The sequence below is a fragment of the Oryctolagus cuniculus genome, chromosome 8, assembly GCF_964237555.1.
Source record: "Oryctolagus cuniculus chromosome 8, mOryCun1.1, whole genome shotgun sequence".
NCBI classification, from domain to species: Eukaryota; Metazoa; Chordata; class Mammalia; order Lagomorpha; family Leporidae; genus Oryctolagus; species Oryctolagus cuniculus.
The window spans coordinates 5,341,169-5,359,996 of record NC_091439.1 but is presented as its reverse complement, the minus strand read 5'-3'; the positions used below and the strand labels follow the sequence as shown (position 1 = coordinate 5,359,996).

General features: G+C 49.0%; 1 long non-coding RNA gene across 2 annotated transcripts in view; it reads right to left on the bottom strand.

Annotated features, from left to right (window-relative positions):
• Positions 1 to 3,617: 3,617 nt before the first annotated feature.
• The window catches only part of LOC138843470 (uncharacterized), an 82,026-nt gene continuing 66,815 nt past the window's right edge, over positions 3,618 to 18,828 (bottom strand). Inside the window, exons 3-4 of one of the 2 annotated variants that reach the window (XR_011378188.1) lie at positions 8,748 to 8,855; positions 3,618 to 7,990 (exon numbers count right to left, since the gene is read on the bottom strand). This is a non-coding gene — a long non-coding RNA (uncharacterized lncRNA). The remainder of the gene's footprint in view (positions 7,991 to 8,747; positions 8,856 to 18,828) is intronic. The other variant, XR_011378189.1, reaches the window with a different exon arrangement.

The following is an 18,828-nucleotide window of genomic DNA, read 5'->3' as shown; positions in this document are numbered from 1 at the left end:
CGGGTTAGTCACAGGATGGTCTGGGGTCCCCCTGGGCGTGTCAGCTTAGACACCATGACATCTTTTGAATGCAGCAGCAAAGGGGCACGTCCCATGCCATAAAACCCAGCACGAGGTGCCAGGAGCCCTGTCCAAGGTCCATGTCCATGACCCCATCTGTGACATCCCGCTAGGTTCTGGAATTGCTCACAGCAGCTGAAATGTCACACAGGTGCCTGCTCTGCCAGGCTTCAGGCTGCCCAAGCCACCCCATGTTCACCAACATCCCCCCCAACACTGCCCTTCCTGCTCTCAGTAGGGTCCTCAGGTCACATCAGGCCCCCTGTACGCTGGGGCCTGCCGGGGGAAGGGGGCTCCCTACTCATCCTCATCAGGCACTAGGCAGTGCCATGCTCCCTGACAGATACGTGGCTCCAGCATGTGAACAAGACTCCCCCACAGTGGCCACGTGTCCTCCTGCCCTGGCATCTGAGGACGGGAGGGGAGTCCACACGCACTGCGCCAGACACTGGCTCCAGAGGACCACTGCAGGGACAGAGGCAGGGACGGGGCAAGGAGAGGCCTGGGCGGGGCTGCACAGTGGACACCTTGGCTCAGGGATGCTCAGCCTGGACTTTGGATGATGGGGTGGGTGGCTTGCTGCTCCCAGGTACATGTGGGTCAGCGCCCTGGGGCCTCCCCTCACTCAAGCTGGGCAGCTTAACCAAGCACACAGCACAGGGATTCCCTCGGCAGCCCTGGATCACTCGGGGGTGATGAGCAGGCCTGGGACGGCGCACATGCTCACAGGCCCATGACCCATGGCCAGTTCTCCCACGAGCTGCCTCCTGGCTGTTCGTGGTGTGGTCATGAGAGATCTTGGTGGTGGGCTCTGCTCCCCTGAGGACAGCAGGGAGGGGACTGACCTGAAGGAAGAAGGCCCCAAGGACAGGCCCTGCTCTGTATCAGATGACCCCTCCCCCGACAGCAATGTGCCCGGGTCCTCTGGCCTCAGTCCAGGATGGTCTTGAAGTTTGCGGTCAGGGCCGGGTCAGCTGCAGCCTCCAGGGCCTCCTGGTGGACGTTGCCCAGGCCCAGCACAGAGGCACCCAGCAGGCCAGGCTGCTGCGCCCGCTCGTAATTGAGCACGCTGAACAGCGTCCTGATGTGGGAGGTCCAGGGCTGGGCCTGGGGCACAGAGGATGCAGCCTCAGGGGGGCTGCAGAGGGTGGGCAGCCACAAGCCCACCCAGCTTCCCAGGGTCCTGGGAGAGCCCAATGCAGAGCCGGCCCTCTGCCCACCGGCCAGGCTCCTCAGGGTTCCTGTCACTGCACCCCAGGAACCCTCACTCGGCAACACATGTGACCCTCAGGGATGCTAGGCATCCATCCACCTCCAGCTGAGCAGCTGCCTGGGGTTGGGGTCCGCGGCAACCCGCCCCCCCTCCCCCAGAGGCCAGGTCCTTGGAGTGACCGCAGCAACATTAACTGATGACAAAATCACCCCACCGTGGCAGAGGCACCAGCAGCCATGGGGGCAAGGCCACAGAAAGAGCCACGGGGGGCAAGGGGAGCCACGGGACAAGTCCTGCGGTCCTCAGGGGGCAGCGACAGCTGTTCTTCCCGCCCCTCCACGTGGCGCCATGGCAGGACTCTGAGGGCCCTGGCCAGCTGCCCCCTGTGGGCTCCCAGGCCCAGCTGGGCACCTCCCCCAGCTCCTTGTCCACTCACAGCAGGACCCACCTTTGGGCACACAGGCACAAGCCTGTCAGCTTTTGTGTGGAGCAAAATGGAGGCCAGGTCACCTTCTCCCTGTGGAACGTTCTGGCTCCCACCACAGAGTCCGGTTTCATGATGGGCCGCAGCCTGCTGGGCTTGGGGATGAAGCGCAGTCTGGCCGTGGGCAGGGCCGACCTGGCCTGCTGCTAGACCTCTGCATCTAACAGCTCCCGCAGCTGTACCTGCTCCAGGTGCTGCCTGCAACACACCTGGGGCTGGGGTCAGGGCCGGGGTCAGAGGGGGTCGGGGCCGTGGGCAGGGCCGACCTGGCCTGCTGTTGGACCTCCATGTCTGACAGCTCCTGCAGCTGCACCCACTCCAGGTGCTGCCTGCAACATGCCCGGGGCTGGGGTTGGGGCCAGGGTTGGGGCCAGGGTTGGGGCCAGGGTTGGGGCCAGGGTTAGGGTCAGGGTCCGGGCCGACCTGGCCTGCTGCTGGACCTCTGCATCTGACAGCTCCTGTAGCTGCACCCGCTCCAGGTGCTGCCTGCAACACGCCCGGGGCTGGGGTCAGGGAACCTCAGTCCCCCTGGACACAGCACACTCTGCGGGGTGGGGTGGGGGCTACAGATGCCCTCGCCCACCACAGACACCTACCAAGAACCCCCACATGGGGGCCTGAGTCTCCCATCCCACACCTGGCATGACTCGGTGTAATCAGTCCTGATCCCTCAGTCTGACTCAGCAGAACCAGGAGCCAGCATCTCCACTACTCAGGCCCCATCCCCCGATGCCACCCCCACCAACGTCATCCAGAGGGGACACCTGTACCCCCAGGTGTCCCTGCAGGAGGGGTCTCTGCGACTCATGACCCACGTCCCTCAGAAGCGCCCTGAGGGGACTGAGCCCAAGTGTGAGCATACAGGGCCGCGGGCCAGCACAGGGTCTCTGCAGGCCTGCACAGGGCTACCACGGGCCAGCACGGGGCCTCCCCTCCATGGCCAGCACAGGGCCTCGCAGCCTGTGGGGAGCCGGGGACACGGACGCCACACGTGGTACCTGATGCCCACGCTTTACAGCCTGCTCCAGACGCTCCTGCAGTAGAAGAGGAGCTGGTTCTTCTGGAACGTGGTCTCCATGACGTAGAAGAAGGACCTGAGCAGCCCCACCACATAGGTGTCCAGCAGCCAGAACAGGAACCTAGCCAGGATCCCCTCCCTCAGTCTGTGCTCTGTGGCTGGGATGTGGCCACGCCCTGGAATGAGGCAGACCCTGCACATGCACCCTCACGGGGCAGCCACGGTGGGAGTGCAGGGCACGAGGGGCCCTGCGGTCCTGAGCTGGCTGCCTTGGCTTTGGTGAACATGTCGCTGCACGTGTGCTGGCCCTGGCACCCCATCACACATGCGGCTCACGGGCAATGCTCAGGTTGGCACACAGAGCGGAAAACATGGAGAGGGCTCCCAGGTGTGGCGTCAAACTCACAGCCTCCGGGCGGAAGACCAGGGGCTGGCGGGACACACAGCGTGGTTACACGGCTGGACCCCTGGGGGCCCTAGCATCAGACATCGCAGGCAACTCAGGGCCCACCAATAACTGGCTCAAGAGAAACTGGGAAGGGGCTGGGGCAGGGCAGACCCTGACCATGGGGACGGCGGCTGGGCGAGCAGGGACAGCGGCCAGAGTCCAGGTCCCTGCTCAGGAGAGCCAACAGCACTAGGCCGGTTAATGCCCTCAGCCACCCACAGGTGGCTAACAAGGACCCAAAGGTAGAAGATGGCAAAGCCCAGGGAACGGGGACACCAAGGAGGCAGCGGCGATGGCACCGGGGACCTGGAGGCCACTCCTGGCTCCTGGCTTTGGGGACCGCTGCAGGCGTTTCAGTGGTGAGCCGAGGACACTGAGTGGTGAGCCCCTGTCTCACCGTCTCTCTCTGCCTCTGAAGGAAATGAGAAGCACACTCAGGCCAGCCTCTCCCTAAACGCCGTCCAGGGGGCTGGAAGTAATGGAAACCTCACCCGTGTGTGTGGCTGAGCTGCAGCTAAGCCAAGGAACCCGGCAGAGTAAAAACCCAGGAGCAAACGGCACCGCAGGAAAACACCCAGCCGAGGACAGCACTGTGGAGCTGTCAGCTGAGCCGGGAGGTGGCAGGGCACAGGAGATGGCCCCTGGGGCCGAGGCTCATGCAGCAGCCAAGGGTCCACCACGCGCCTGTGCAGAGACTGAGAACTCGCCATCCCACGTCACCCCTGCAGTCGACCATGCTGAGAGGGCAGAGCTCACCCTTGGGAGCCCGGCGCAGGAGCCGTAGGACACCACCCAGGCCTCATGGTTCAACCGTTGCCCTGTGCAGGCTCCGCCACCTCAGAAGTCACCACAGAGGGACTGGTGCTGTGGAGTTGCAGGTTAAGGACTGCGTGCAACGCCGGCATTCGTGTGAGAGCCTGGCACCAGTCCTGGCTGCTCCACCTCTCTGCTAATGTTCTTGGGAAAGCAGTGGAAGATGGCCCCAGTGCTTGGTCCCTGCACCCATGTGGGAGGCCTGGAGGAAGCTCCTGGCTTCAGCCTGGCCCAGCCCGGGCGGTTGCAGCCATCTGGGGAGTGAACCAGCAAATGAAAGCTCTCTCTCTCTTTTCTCTCTTTCAAAATAAATCAAATCTTTTAAAAAGTAACTGATATCAAAATAACTGCATATTACAACATGAGGTGCAGCCAAAACAGTACTTAAAGGCTAATGCATAGCCACACATCCACCATCAGAAGTTTATACAGAATGACAGGAAAACCTGAAAAAGGCATTAGGAAGAAGATAAACAGAAATCACTGAAATTCAAAACAAACGCTCAACAGAGAGGACCCCATGGAGACAACAGAACTCAGTCACTCTGAAGGTCAAAGGGCAGTGGGAGAGGGGTGACAGGAAGCTGAGCCAGACACAGAGCCACACACAGTGGCCTGGGTAAGGCCATCGGGCTGACGCCGCGGGCAGAGCGAGGGAGACAGGGTCCCCGCAGCTGCAGCAAGAGGGACCAGAAACAGCCCAGCACCAGCAGCACCACCTTTCCCATGCGCAGCCCACATTGGGAAAGCTGGCCCATCCTGCCCTGTGCAGCAGGAGGCCAGCTGGCCTGGCAGGAGGCAGATCCCCAACCCTGGCATCCCTGCTCACTCCGCGAAGGCAGAAGGCAGTAGAGTGGCCACTGCCTGAGCACACAATGTCTGGGTGGGCGCACAAAGCAGTGCTGGGGGTGCCCCTGGGCTGACGTCACGCCTCCCACTGTGGGGGCATTTCCATGACACAAGGACAGAGCAGTCACCACCGGTCACCGCATATCTCCATCACTGGCCCATTTTCTTGGGGAGGCTGGCAGGGCATCCACCCCCACAAGCCCTCCCCATCGGGAGGGAGGCGGCCATCTGACTCAAGCCCCACCCATCCAGGAGCAGCCCCCGGGGTGGGGAGGGACTGCGCTGGCAGAGACACTGCCACAGTCCCCTGGAGCTCAAATGGGAAACATGACCGGGGCGCTGGCTCAGCCACCCAGGGAGCCAGGGCAGGATCCCCATTCCCTCCTCCTGGGCAGCACTCACAGGAAGTCTAACCTCACTCCTCTCCCCTGCGCAGCACATGACTGGACATCCCCCACCCCACCCCATCAGCAGGGGACCTTCCAGTCCAGGGGGCGTGGGGCAGCCTTACCCACCACCCCCTCAGCTCCCGGCTTGGCGCTGGCTGACGCCGGCTCACCTGGGCTCACACGCAGCCAGGTGCAGTCCTGCACCCTTACCTTCCAGGTCAGCTCCTGCAGGGAGAGTTTGGCGTGCTTCCCCAGTGAGATGAACTTCTTTGTATTCCTCGGGAAGTGGCACTTGCTGTGCCTGAAGCCCCGGGCGGGGGGGGGGGGGGGGACCAGGCGGCGCAGACAGGCCCGCAGGAATGCGTGCACTTGCCATGGGCTGCTGTGCTGCTGCAGGAGCCGCACCAGGCGCCAGGCGCCGGGAGCCCGTGTCCTCCTGGGGGTCGGCGGCCGGCCTTGGGGACCGCATCTGCATGGCCGGCCCCCGCAGTGGGCAGTGCATCCGGAGGAGCGAGCCGTAGGGGCACCACGTGTGGTTTGCAAGCAGCTTCAGGAACATAATCCATAACTGCCTTTCAGTTATATTAAAATAAACATTTTTTTAAAAAAAGAAACATTCATTTAAAACCATTTAAAAATAAATTCAGTATGATGAACTTCACTCTCAACAGTATGATTTTGGTATTGTGCTAAATTATAATTTCATATATAAAATACGAAGTGGAAGATTTTACTGTAGGGGCTGGCACTGTAGTGTGGTGGGTTAAACTGCCACCTGAGAAACCAGCATCCCATATGGGCACCAGCTCAATTCCAGGCTGCCTTTTTTTTTTTTTACAGGCAGAGTGGACAGTGAGAGAGAGAGACAGAAAGGTCTTCCTTTGCCGTTGGTTCACCCTCCAATGGCTGCCGTGGCCAGCGCACCGCGCTGATCCGATGGCAGGAGCCAGGTACTTCTCCTGGTCTCCCATGGGGTGCAGGGCCCAAGCACTTGGGCCATCCTCCACTGTACTCCCTGGCCACAGCAGAGAGCTGGCCTGGAAGAGGGGCAACCGGGACAGAATCCGGCACCCCGACCGGGACTAGAACCCGGGGTGCCGGTGCCACAAGGTGGAGGATTAGCCTAGTGAGCTGCGGCGCTGGCCCTCTGCTCTGCTTCTGATCCAGCTTCCTGCTAATGCACCTGGGAAGGATGAGGAAGATGAATTTGGTCTGGCCCAACTCCTGCTATTGCAGCCATTTGGGGAGTGAACCAGTTAATGGAAGATCTCTCTGTCTCTCCTTCTCCTTCTGTAATTCTGCCTTTCAAATAAAATAAATAAATCTTCAAAAAAATAGATTTTGTTGTACTCACCTAAGGAGTTAAGAAGGAATAATACTTTGATATTTCAAAGATGAATAATTTTTTTAAATATTAAGTGACATAATATATGTGAGGGCTTCAAAAATTTCTTCAAAAAATGCAAATTGAAAGCGAGAGTAGAGGAGGGAAGTGTCACTATGTCCTTAAATCTGTATATATGAAATATATGAAATTTGTATAATTTAAATAAATTTTTTTTTAAAAATGCATATTTTCCATAAATTTATAGATGGAAATTTAACTTCTGTTAATGTATTTGTATCATCTTACAATGAAATAATTATTTTTATGGTCTTGCAAATAATGAGACTTTAGGGAACTTTAAAGAGCTTAGAGGGAAAAGGAGAGTCGGTCAGTATCAGCACTTCAAAACTCTGCCAAAGAAGGATTCTATGAACAAACAATAATTTGGGGCTTGGTTTTCACTTTTGCTTGGTCATTCTGGTTATCTGAAGGCTTTATTTCATTATTTGCATTTGTGATTCTAATACTATACCAATGAAAGTACTGGTAGGAAATTGCATGAGACAGGATCATGGCATCAAGTCGAGGCAGGAGACAGCTGCAGCTTAATTAGGGAAGCAAAGAGAGAGAGGGAAATTCCGAGAGCTTCAAAAGGTAAAAACAACAACTTGTTTTCTACTTGCTTCACATAGGATAAGTTACTCAAAGTTACCTACGTAGGTTTAATTTTGGGAAACATCTGTACAGTGGCATTTCCCAAGGATCAACAGATGTCACAAAACCACTAATTAAGTTAAATCCTGAGGAACATCTCTTCAGACAAAAAAGGTTATACAAAGATCCATATGTATCACAAAGATCAAAACACAAAAGCCCATCAACTAAAACAAACAAAAATAGATGACCGAGATCCACCTTGGTACTGTAAAGAGAAAAAGCTGTAGCCACAATCTTCCATGAGAACTTCTAGAAAAGAGAAATCAGCTCCATGACAGCATCAGCCCACCTTCAAGACTCCTTACCTAACAATCAGCCTTATAGAAACCTCTGCACCAACAGCCTCTAGGATCCTTGAATTATTTCAAAATAAGTAAATCTAAAAAAAAAAAAAAAAAAAAACAAACAAGTTCTTCCTGGCTTACTCTTCTCCCAATCTACGTAAGTGGCAATGTGTCAGTTAAATTTGTGGAAGTGGCTGCTTGAAAGCATGTCTTTAGAAAGTGCTACTTGTCCCTTTACCCTTATTCAAGAACACACAGTGCTTATTGCCAGAAACATTTTCCTCTTTATTTACCTGTTTATATAAAGGGCCTCTAACAGGTTGAAGAGAGAATGTCTCTCTCTGGTTCAGTTGGACAAGCCTCAAAAGATTCTGGCACAAGGAAAACACTAAAAAGATACATAAAAATCAATAAATTAAAAAATAAATAATTAATAAAGCAATATTGTAAGAGGCTCATCCAAAATACGAAAGGTGAGGCCGGCATTGTGGCATAGTGGGTAAAGCTGCCAACTACAGCACTGGTATCCCATATGGGTGCCGGTTCAAATCCCGGCTGCTTTACATCTGATCAAGCTCCCTGCATAATGGCCCAAATATTTGGGCCCCTGTACCCACATGGGAGATGTGGAAGAAGCTCCTGGCTCCTGGCTTTGGACTGACCCAGCCCAACCACTGTGGCCATTTGGGGAGTAAGCCAGCCAAAGGAAGATCTCTGTCTCCCACTTGCCCAACTATACCCCATAACTTCTCCTTTCAAATAAATAAAATCTTTGAAAGGAAAAAAATTTGTTTTCTCATAAGGGTTTCTTCCCTTGCCCTGTTAGCAAAAAGAAACCAATTTCTTCAACCTTGTTATATATCACTAACCACATGCAAATTGTTTTTTGAGAGGACAACTTCTGCTTTTTTCAAAAATACCTCCTAGGACAGATGTGTCCAAGTGTAACAGTGCAAAGATATGCCATCACTGATCACAAGACCAGATCACCTGAGAATCTTCCAGTGCACAGAAAAACAAACATACAAGGCCATTCCTGAAAGCCCAAGACTCCTCCTGAATTTCCCCCAGCTTCTGTTCTGTGCCTATGGCAAAGCCTTCCCTGAGCAACAAGGAAACAGGTGGTTTGGAGCAAGAGCCCTTACCTCTTATGCTGGCCACCCATGTCAACTCTTCTTTTGTAAAAACTAGTGTCTTGGCCTGGCCCTCTCATTTCAGTGGTAGAGGCTGAAGAAGACACACAGAAGTAACACCTCACAAAGAGAAGGAAAAGAACAGGTCATTAACTGGGATTCCAGGTTTCTGAAAGAGAGAGTATCTTTGGTGTCTGTCACTTCTTCACATCCTTCACAGGCACCTTTGTCCATGTCACTGTTTGTCAAGGAAACCATTTGGCAAGTGACAGGTGGGATAAAGGTGAAGGCTGATCAAGATAAATCCTCACCATATGCTGCCAGGTTGGCTGGCCAGGACGTGGCCCAGAGGTGCAAGCAGTCAGGCATCACTGCCCTACAAATCAAACTCTGGGCCACAAGAGGAACAGAACCAAGACCCCTGTACCCAGGGCCCAGTCAGCCTACTTGGGTATGATTGAGGACGTCACCCCAGACGCTCACACAGCACCCACAGGAAAGGTGATAGTTGTGGTTGCTGACTCACCAGATGGCTTTCTGTTAACAAACTGCCATGATGGGAGCTACAAACAAACTGGTGTCACCAACTATGCTTTATAAAGAGCACCAGTGAGAGATGCCCTTCATTCAGTCCAACATGGACTCTAACACTGACAGCTTTAAGACCAGTGACTTTTAAAAATCATTTTCTCCTAAATAATGTAAGTTGTGATTCAGTTTAAGAGTTTCAGACTTTTAGACTACCTAGCCAAGGATCATCTTTGGAAGAGTTTTCCTGATGCTAATTTCTAACTTATTGAGTTATTATGTGAGGATATTTACAGGTAACCTGTAATGATCTGAATTGCTGATTTTCACTTTTCAGATCCTAGGCCTTCTAAGATTCTTTGATCTCAAATGTTTAAATCTGATCAACTTACACCAAAAAGCTTTATAAAAGAGAGAACTAATGCTGTAAAAAGATTATACCAAAAATGTTGCTTTTGCATCTATCTGGAAATACAAATAAAATGTAATAAGACAGAATAATGACACTGGAAAAAATCTGAAATTTATATCTAATTTTACTACCATCAATGTTCAGTAATTATATCAATCACACATTATTAAACATTATTCTTCCTAAATCCTTGAAGTCTTTTTAACATATCCAGAATTGTTTTTTTTTAAACTTTTATTTAATGCATATAAATTTCCAAAGTACGACTTATGGATTACAATGGCTTCCCCCCCATACCGTCCCTCCCACCCACAACCCTCCCCTTTCCCACTCCCTCTCCCTTTCCATTCACATCAAGATTCATTTTTGATTATCTTAATATACAGAAGATCAGCTTAGTATACATCAAGTATGGATTTCAACAGTTTGCTCCCACACAGAAACATAAAGTGAAAAATAATAGATGATTTTTTTTAAATGATGATGAAATCAGAGCAGACCTATTGTCATGTTTAATCCCAGTGAGAGTCAAGTTGGGAATTGATAATTTCTTTCTTTTCTTTTTTTTTTTTTTTTTTACAGAGGATCAGTTTAGTATGCATTAAGTAAGGATTTCAACAGTTTGCACCCCCATAGAAACACAAAGTGAAATAAATATATTGTTTGAGTACTCGTTATAGCATGAAATCACAATGTACAGCACATTAAGGATAGAGATCCTACATGAGGAGTAAGTGCACAGTGACTCCTGTTGTTGACTTTACCAATTGACACTCCTGTCTATGGCATCAGTAATCTCCCTATGCTCCAGTCATGAGTTTCCAAGGCTATGGAAGCCCTCTGAGTTCTCCGATTCTTATCTTGTTTAGACAAGGTCATAGTCAAAGTGGAGGTTCTCTCCTCCCTTCAGAGAAAGGTACCTCCTTCTTTGAAGACCTGTTCTTTCCACTGGGATCTCACTCGCAGAGATCTTTTGCAGAGTGTCTTGGCTTTCCATGCCTGAAATACTCTCATGAGCTTTTCAGCCAGCTCCGAATGCCTTTAGGGCTGATTCTGAGGCCAGAGTGCTATTTAGGACATCTGCCATTCTATGTATCTCACTTCCCATGTTGGATCACTCTCCCCTTTATTTACTCCATCAGTTAGCGTTAGCAGGTACTAGACTTGTCTATGTGCTCCCTTTGACTCCCAGTCCCTCCACCATGACCAACTGTGAACTGAAACTGATCACCTGGAACAGTGAGATGGCATTGGTACATGCCACCTCGATGGGATTGAATTGGAATCCCCTGGTATGCTTCCAACTCCACCACTTGGGGCAAGTCAGCCTGAGCATGTCCCAAATTATACATCTCTTCCCTCTCCCATTCCCACCACCATGTTCAACAGGGATCACATTTCAGTTAATTTTCAACACTTAAGAATAACTGTGCATCAATTACAGATCTAAACCAGTCATATTAAGTAGAACAGATAAACCACATGCAAATATTTATGTAATGAGGGACACAAATTTATTGTACTACGACTTTGATTTAAAATAGTCCCTTTCCAAATGTTTTATTTTTAATATATAATCCATTTTGGTATACATTTATATGTATATATAAATATATAAATGTATATATAAAATAAATATATATGTATATATACATATACATATATATATACACACAAATGCCTGTGTACAGAACTTTTTTTTTTTTGACAGGCAGAGTGGACAGTGAGAGAGAGAGAGACAGAGAGAAAGGTCTTCCTTTTGCCGTTGGTTTACCCTCCAATGACCGCTGCGGCCAGCGCACCATGCTGATCCGAAGGAAGGAGCCAGGTACTTATCCTGGTCTCCCATGGGGTGCAGGGCCCAAGGATTGGGCCATCCTCCACTGCACTCCCTGGCCACAGCAGAGAGCTGTCCTGAAAGAGGGCAACCGGGACAGAATCCGGCACCCCGATTGGGATTAGAACCCGGGGTGCCGGCGCCGCAAGGCGGAGGATTAGCCTAGTGAGCCGCGGCGCCGGCCAGAACTTTTTTTTAAAGATTTATTTATTTTACTTGAAAGTCAGTGTTACACAGAGAGAGAAGGAGAGGCAGAGAGAGAGACAGAGAGAGAGAGAGAGGTCCTCCACCCACTGGTTCACTCCCCAATTGGCCACAACTGCTGGAGCTGAGCCGATCCGAAGCCAGGAGACAGGAGCTTCCTCTGGGTCTCCCATGTGGGTGCAGGTGCCCAAGGATTTGGGCCATCTTCTACTGCCTTCTCAGGTCATAGCTGGATCAGAAGTGGAGTAGCCAGGTCTTGAACTGGTGCCCATATGAGATGCTGGCACCACAGGTGGTGGCCCCACCTGTTAGGCCACAGTGTCGGCCCCTAGAACTTTTATCTTAGAATACTATACTGGCTGGTGCCGTGGCTCACTAGGCTAATCCTCTGCTTTGCGGCGCCGGCACACCGGGTTCTAGTCCCAGTCGGGGCACCGGATTCTGTCCCGGTTGCCCCTCTTCCAGGCCAGCTCTCTGCTGTGGGTCAGGGAGTGCAGTGGAGGATGGCCCAAGTGCTAGGGCCCTGCACCCTATGGGAGATCAGGATAAGTACCTGGCTCCTGCCATCAGATCAGCGTGGTGCGCCGGCTGCAGCACGCCGGCCGCGGCGGCCATTGGAGGGTGAACCAACGGCAAAGGAAGACCTTTCTCTCTGTCTCTCTCTCTCTCACTGTCCACTCTGCCTGTCAAAAAAAAAAGAAGAAGAAGAAGAAGAAGAAGAATACTATACTAATGTAGAACAACTATGCATGACTCATTTCAAGACTTTACTTTTGGGCTGGCACTGTGGTACAGCAGGTTACATATCTGGGTGCCAGTTTAAGTCCTGACTAGTTTTTCTTTTCTGTTTTTTTTTTAAAGATTTATTTATTTGAAAGGTGGAGACACAGAGAAACAAAGGTAGAGGCACAGAGAGAGAGAGGTCTTCCATCTGCTGGTTCACTCCCCAAATGGCCACAACGGCTGGAGCTGTGTTGATCTGAAGCCAGGAGCCAAGAGTCTCCTCCAGGTCTCCCACACAGGCACATGGCCCCAAGGACTTGGGCCATCCTCCATTGCCTTCTTAGGCCATAGCAGTAAGCTGGATTGGAAGTAGAGCAGCTGGGATTTGAACCAGTTTCCATAAAGGATGCCAGCACCACAATCAACAGCTCCATCCACTATGCCACAGCGCTACTCCCTGCTTTGTTTCTGATCCAGCTTCCTGCTCACACACCTGGGTGAGCATCAGTTGATGCCCCAGGTATTTGGGACCTGCTACCCACATAGGAGACCCAGATGAACACCTACTTTGCCCAGTCCTGGGTGTTGCCGTCATTTGGGGAGTGAACAAGTGATAAAAGATCACTCTGTTTCTGTCCCTCTGCCTCTCAAATAAAATAAACAATTCTAAGAAAGATTTCCCTTTTCTGTACCTTAGTTGGAAATGCTGCTTTTAAGAGAAATGAGGTGAAGACTGGGAGTCATTTGAAAAGAGGTGAATAGAAACCTAAGGAATAATTTGGGAATATTTTTGCTTCACACTGAAAAAAAATCACTATGCTAAAATGTTTTTGAATGATGTAAAACTACAGTGATACTACAGGGGGAATATTAAATATGATCATTTACATAATTGCAATTATACATATTTAAGTCAATATGTAAGCATCTCTTCAGGAGAATTCTATCAATCCAAAGACTGATTACACCATGAATTTCTACAGGCATGTTTGATAGGCAAAGGGATGAGGGTGGGGAAGAATGAAAGAAAAAAAGAGAGAGCTCGCATCTCTTGATTCACTTACTAAATGCTGGAACAGTCAGGGCTGTATTTGGCCAGAGCTCTGTGCTGGGAACTCAATTCAGATCTCCCACATGGACAGCAAGGACACAATTACTTGAGCTGCCTTTCAAGGCCCATACTGGCAGTAAACTGGAATCAGGAGTCAGAGTTTGAATTTGAATTTGAACTCAGACCCTCCAATGTGGGAAGCAGATATCTTAACTGCTTTCCAAACACGTGTCTTCTACATGCAATTTTAGATTTATGCAGACTTTTATCTTTGCTGGATTCTTAATTTCATCATTGCATGTTAGGTTACTTTATTAATTCTTATCACATGCCAAGTGTTTAAAATAGTACCCAATTTCTTTATAACACGGTATTTCAGTTGCATGTAATCCAGTTCTTAAAACCATTAAAATTTATTAATCTTGATAAACAATCCTTACTAGAAATAAATCATAGTAGGATTATCTTCTAAACATAATCTACCTGGAACATAAGTATAAGAGAATAAAGGGTGGGGCAGACAGGGAATAAAATGCCCAGAAGAATCTCCATGCAAAAGCAGTATCTTTGGGTCTGGTGTTGTGGGGTAGCAGATAGCACTGCTGCCTACTATGCTGGCATCACTTATGGGTGCCAGTTCGTGTCCCAGCTGCTCCACTTCTGATCCAGCTCTCTACTAATGGCCTAGGAAAAGCAGCAGAAGATGCCCAGGTGCTTGAGCCCCTGCCACCCACGTGGAAAACCCAACATAAGCTCCTTGCTCCTGGCTTCAGCCTGACTCACCACTGGCCATTGCACCCATCTGGGGAGTCAACCAGCGTATAGAAGATCTCTCTGTGTCTCTCCCTCTCTCTCTGTAACTGACTTCCAAATAAATTATCTTTTTTTAAAAAATCCAGTAGACCTCAATATTTACATCGATCCCTAATTTGTAAATGAGCCTATCTGACTGCCTGATATCAAGGTCCCCTGCCTTATACACCTCAGGTCTCTTTGTAAATGAGTAAAACATAAGGCATTCATTGCCTTGTCATTTGTTAATTCAGAGAGGGAAATATCAAAGAAAATGTCCCACAACAAAGCACTTTAGCATGATCACTGAGCTGTTGGATAATATGGGCAAGAGCAGACCTGACTAGAAGCTCCCATTGGGAGAAACTGACTTTGACTAAGAGGCCTCAAAGAGCTACAGAGGGAGGAGTGATTTGGTTCTCTCTGGTGCAGGATTTACAATATGACTCTGACATCTCTCTACAGAGATCATCCTTGTTATTTTTGGATTTTAAAGTTCCCTGCATCCTGATTCTCTTCATTGTCATAAGAATATAAACCATAAATGATACTTTTGGCCTCCTGAGATTGTGGATCTTGTTTGAGCATTTGATCTAGTGATTGCTCTAGTGATTAAGATATAGGTTTAAGATGCCCTTGTTCCATATTAGGTTACCTAGGTTCAAATCCTGGCTTGGCTCCCACCTCCAGCTTCCTGCTAATGTGTATCCCAGGAGACACCAAGTTAGGACTCATTTAATTCTGTCTCTGCCACTTACATGGAAGAGAAGAACTGTGTTTCCTGTCCTTGGCCTGTGCACTGCAGAAATTTATATGTAAGTTGGGCTGGAAGGTGGGAGACTTCTCTGTTTCTGTTTCTCTTATCTCCCTGCCTCAAATTAAAAAAAAAAAGGTGTCAGCTGTCCTTCCAGCTAAATTTTTTTTAAAGATTTATTTATTTGCAAGTCAGAGTTACACAGAGAGAGGAGAGGCAGAGAGAGAGAGAGAGAGAGAGAGAGAGAGAGATCTTCCATCTGATGGTTCACTCCCCCAATTGGCCACAATGGCTGGAGCTGTGCCGATCCCAAGCCAGGATTCAGGAGCTTCTTCCGGGTCTCCTACACAGGTGCAGGGGCCCAAAGACTTGGGCCATCTTCTACTGCTTCCCCAGGCCATAGCAGAGAGCTGGATTGGAAGTGGAACAGCCGGGTCTTGAACCGGCACCCATATGGGATGCCGGCACTTCAGGCCAGGGCATTAACCTGCTGCACCACAGCACAGACCTCTCCAGCTAAAATTTTTAACAAGAGTCAAGAGAAGTTGATGGTTCATTCAGCCTATCATCCTTTGCAGCTGCAGATCTTATATAGATCAATGTGTTTAGTCTTCTAATTTCTAGCTTTTCAACTACATCCACAACTTTTTAAAATTAACACTTTGGGTGCTTTTAAGACTTACCTATGGTCCCCAAACAACTCAAGTTTAAAAATTAAACAGATGGCATCGTGGCATAGCAGGTTTAGCTGCCACCTGCCCCACTTCTGATCCAGCTCCCTGCTAACATACCTCAGAGTGCAGTAGAGGGCAGCCCAAGCACCCACATGGGAAACCTGAAAGAAGCTCCTGGCTCCATGCTTTGGACTGGCCCAGCTCTAGCCATTGTGACTATGTGGTGAATGAACCAGTGGATAGAAGATCTCTGTGTCTCACTCTCTCTGTGTAACTGACTTAAAAATAAATAAACACATGTTTTAGAAAGCTAAACAGACCTTAATTTTTGTATTTTCAAAATTATATTAATCTACTTGAGGGACAGAGAGCTTCAGATAGAGAGAGGAAGGGAGTACCATTGGATGGTTCACTTTTCAAATGAATATAATGGCCAGGGATGGACCAGGCTGTATCTCAGAGCCATGAACTCAATTCAGGTCTCCAAATGGAGTGGTGAGAAATCAATGACAGCTGTGCATCAGCAGAAATCTAGAATTTGGAGTGAACTAAGACTCAAACTTAGACACTCTAGCATGGGATTTAGATGTCCCAGGTACCATCTTAACCACCAGGCCAAATGCCTGCCCCAGATCTTAGTTTAAATCATATTTTGGCTGCTTACTAACAGTGATCACTGATCATAATCTGTGCTCTCTTTATCTAGTTTTCACTATCTGAATGAGATAATAGAGCTATAGTTAAGCTCAAAATATGCACATGGAAGTCCAGTCAATAGGTAGTAGGGATGCAAAATCAAGGTTTTGGCTGAATGAGTTCCAGTTGACTACAGAGTATTTCCCTCTCAGCAAAGCTCACGCATGAGTGGATCTAAAGTAGCAGACACTGATATGCATACAAGGAGCTCACCACAGGGTGCCTCCACATCTTTCTCATCATGCACTGCTCACAGGCTACATGTAGCTGCCTCACACTCTGAGATGATCACAGTGCTGTCTTGGCCGAGTCTCCAAATTCAGTATATCCTTTCAATATTAGGCTTATTCTTGAACAAACAGACCTCTTGAAAAGTACAGTAGAATGGGAAAATTAAAATTAATAGAAAATCATGGCTATGACATCAAAATGGCATCCAGTAAAAATGAGTTACATTTATTGACTGAGCCCATAATCAGATCATTTAACTGTAGTAGTCTTGAGTCATGAGAAAAAGAGCTAAAGGAATGTTCTGAGTGTGTGTATGTGTACATATAAAACTACACAACTCATTCCCTATAAACACTCATAGAACTTTCTGCAGAATCACTCCATAAATCACCACGAACATTAATAGGGTAAGAGAAAACTTTGCAAGCAGTAAATTCTTGATATTTACCTTCCTTCTAAAGGAAACACAATGAGTGTGTCCATGACTAAAGTGAAGTGCTGGAGGCTAATTGAAAGAATATCCATTGAATTCTGCATGATATACTTTGATTTTTGAAACACAGGCCCATAGTAGGCCTCCTCCAAGAAGTTAAGCACAAAATTTGTCTTTTTTTTTGGACAGGCAGAGTTAGACAGTGAGAGAGAGAGAGAGAGAGAGAGAGAGAGAGAAAGGTCTTCCTTCCATTGGTTCACCCCCCAACTGGCCACTATGGCCGGTGCACTGCACTGATCTGAAGCCAGGAGCCAAGTGCTTCCTCCTGGTCTCCCATGCAGGTGCAGGGCCCAAGCACTTGGGCCATCCTTCACTGCCTTCCCGGGCCACAGCAGAGAGCTGGACTGAAAGAGGAGCAACTGGGACAGAACCACACACCAATCGGGACTAGAACCCAGAGTGCCGGCACCTCAGGCAGAGGACTGGCCTAGTGAGCCACAGCGCTGGCCTAGAATTTGAGTCTTATACTAAACCTCCCAAGCTAAAGTCTTTGCCATGCAGGAGCCCCTGAAAATTCTACATTACAAACCTGCAGACTATAAGAGCCACATTTTGTGGGTAACATTTCCATATTGTCGCTCCCCGTCTTCGTGGAGGAACGACACAGGACCCTGCGCTGTTCTTTTGTCTGCTCGGCCCTCCCCGGGTTTGCTGCTGGTTCTTCCCGGGTTGGCTGCTGGTCCTTCCCGGGTTGGCTACCGACCCTTCCACCTCCGTGGAAGGGTGGTTCCCCCTGCCACTTTCCCCACTTCCGCGGGGGAGCAGCACACCGCCGGCCGGCTCTCTCGGGGGCTGCACAGGTGTTCCTTCAGATAGATGTTCCTGGTGCATGTTGTCTCTCTCCTCCTTTATAGTCCTCTTCCACCAATCCCAACTCTGCTACCCACACGCCAAGTACGCTGCTCTCCTCCAATCAGGAGCAGGTCCTACAGTTTATTGGTTGAACTGGAGGCAGCTGTGTAGAAGCTGTTTCCTCCTCTCCCAGCGCCATATTGTGGGAGAGCAGATGCATAGAATAAGTCTTAATTCCAGTAACTTAGTCTAGTCCGAGTTGCTCCCAGTTGCTCTGCACACATATCTGTAGTCCACATATACAAGTATAGCCTGCCTTTGTTTTTATAACATATATTATAAAAAGAATGTAGCATCTGTGAGCAATATATAAAAGGAATCTCTTACTCCACTAAAGTATGTAATTCTAATGTAATCTGATTGGAAAGGACACAGAACTGACTCACAATCTAATGTGTCAGCAGCTAAAGGCTCAAAATAGATAAAAAACCTATTTGGTAGTAATGCTTTTCTAGAGCTTCCTTCTTCCTGAAATGTTTGTTAGAATACTACTAATATTAATCTACTATTAGAATAATAGGATAATAATTCTAATATTTTTATAGATGTAAACTTTTATTAACAAAGCACACTTCACAGTTCCTTGGTGCTTGTATTTTCCCAGAATAACCAGCACATAATATTGAAGAGCAGTGAATTTTGGGGTAGTATATTCTGGTTTCCTACTATCACTTTAGGGGTGCTGTGTCTCAAGCCCTAGCAACAACAACAGAACATCTGAAGAATACATCTCTTCATTCTGAGACCTCAAAAGTATCTTGGAGATAAGGGTAAGAGGTAAGTGACGTCACCTCAAAAAGACCCACATAAGGGCAGGTAAAGTAGGATGGACCACTAAGTATGACT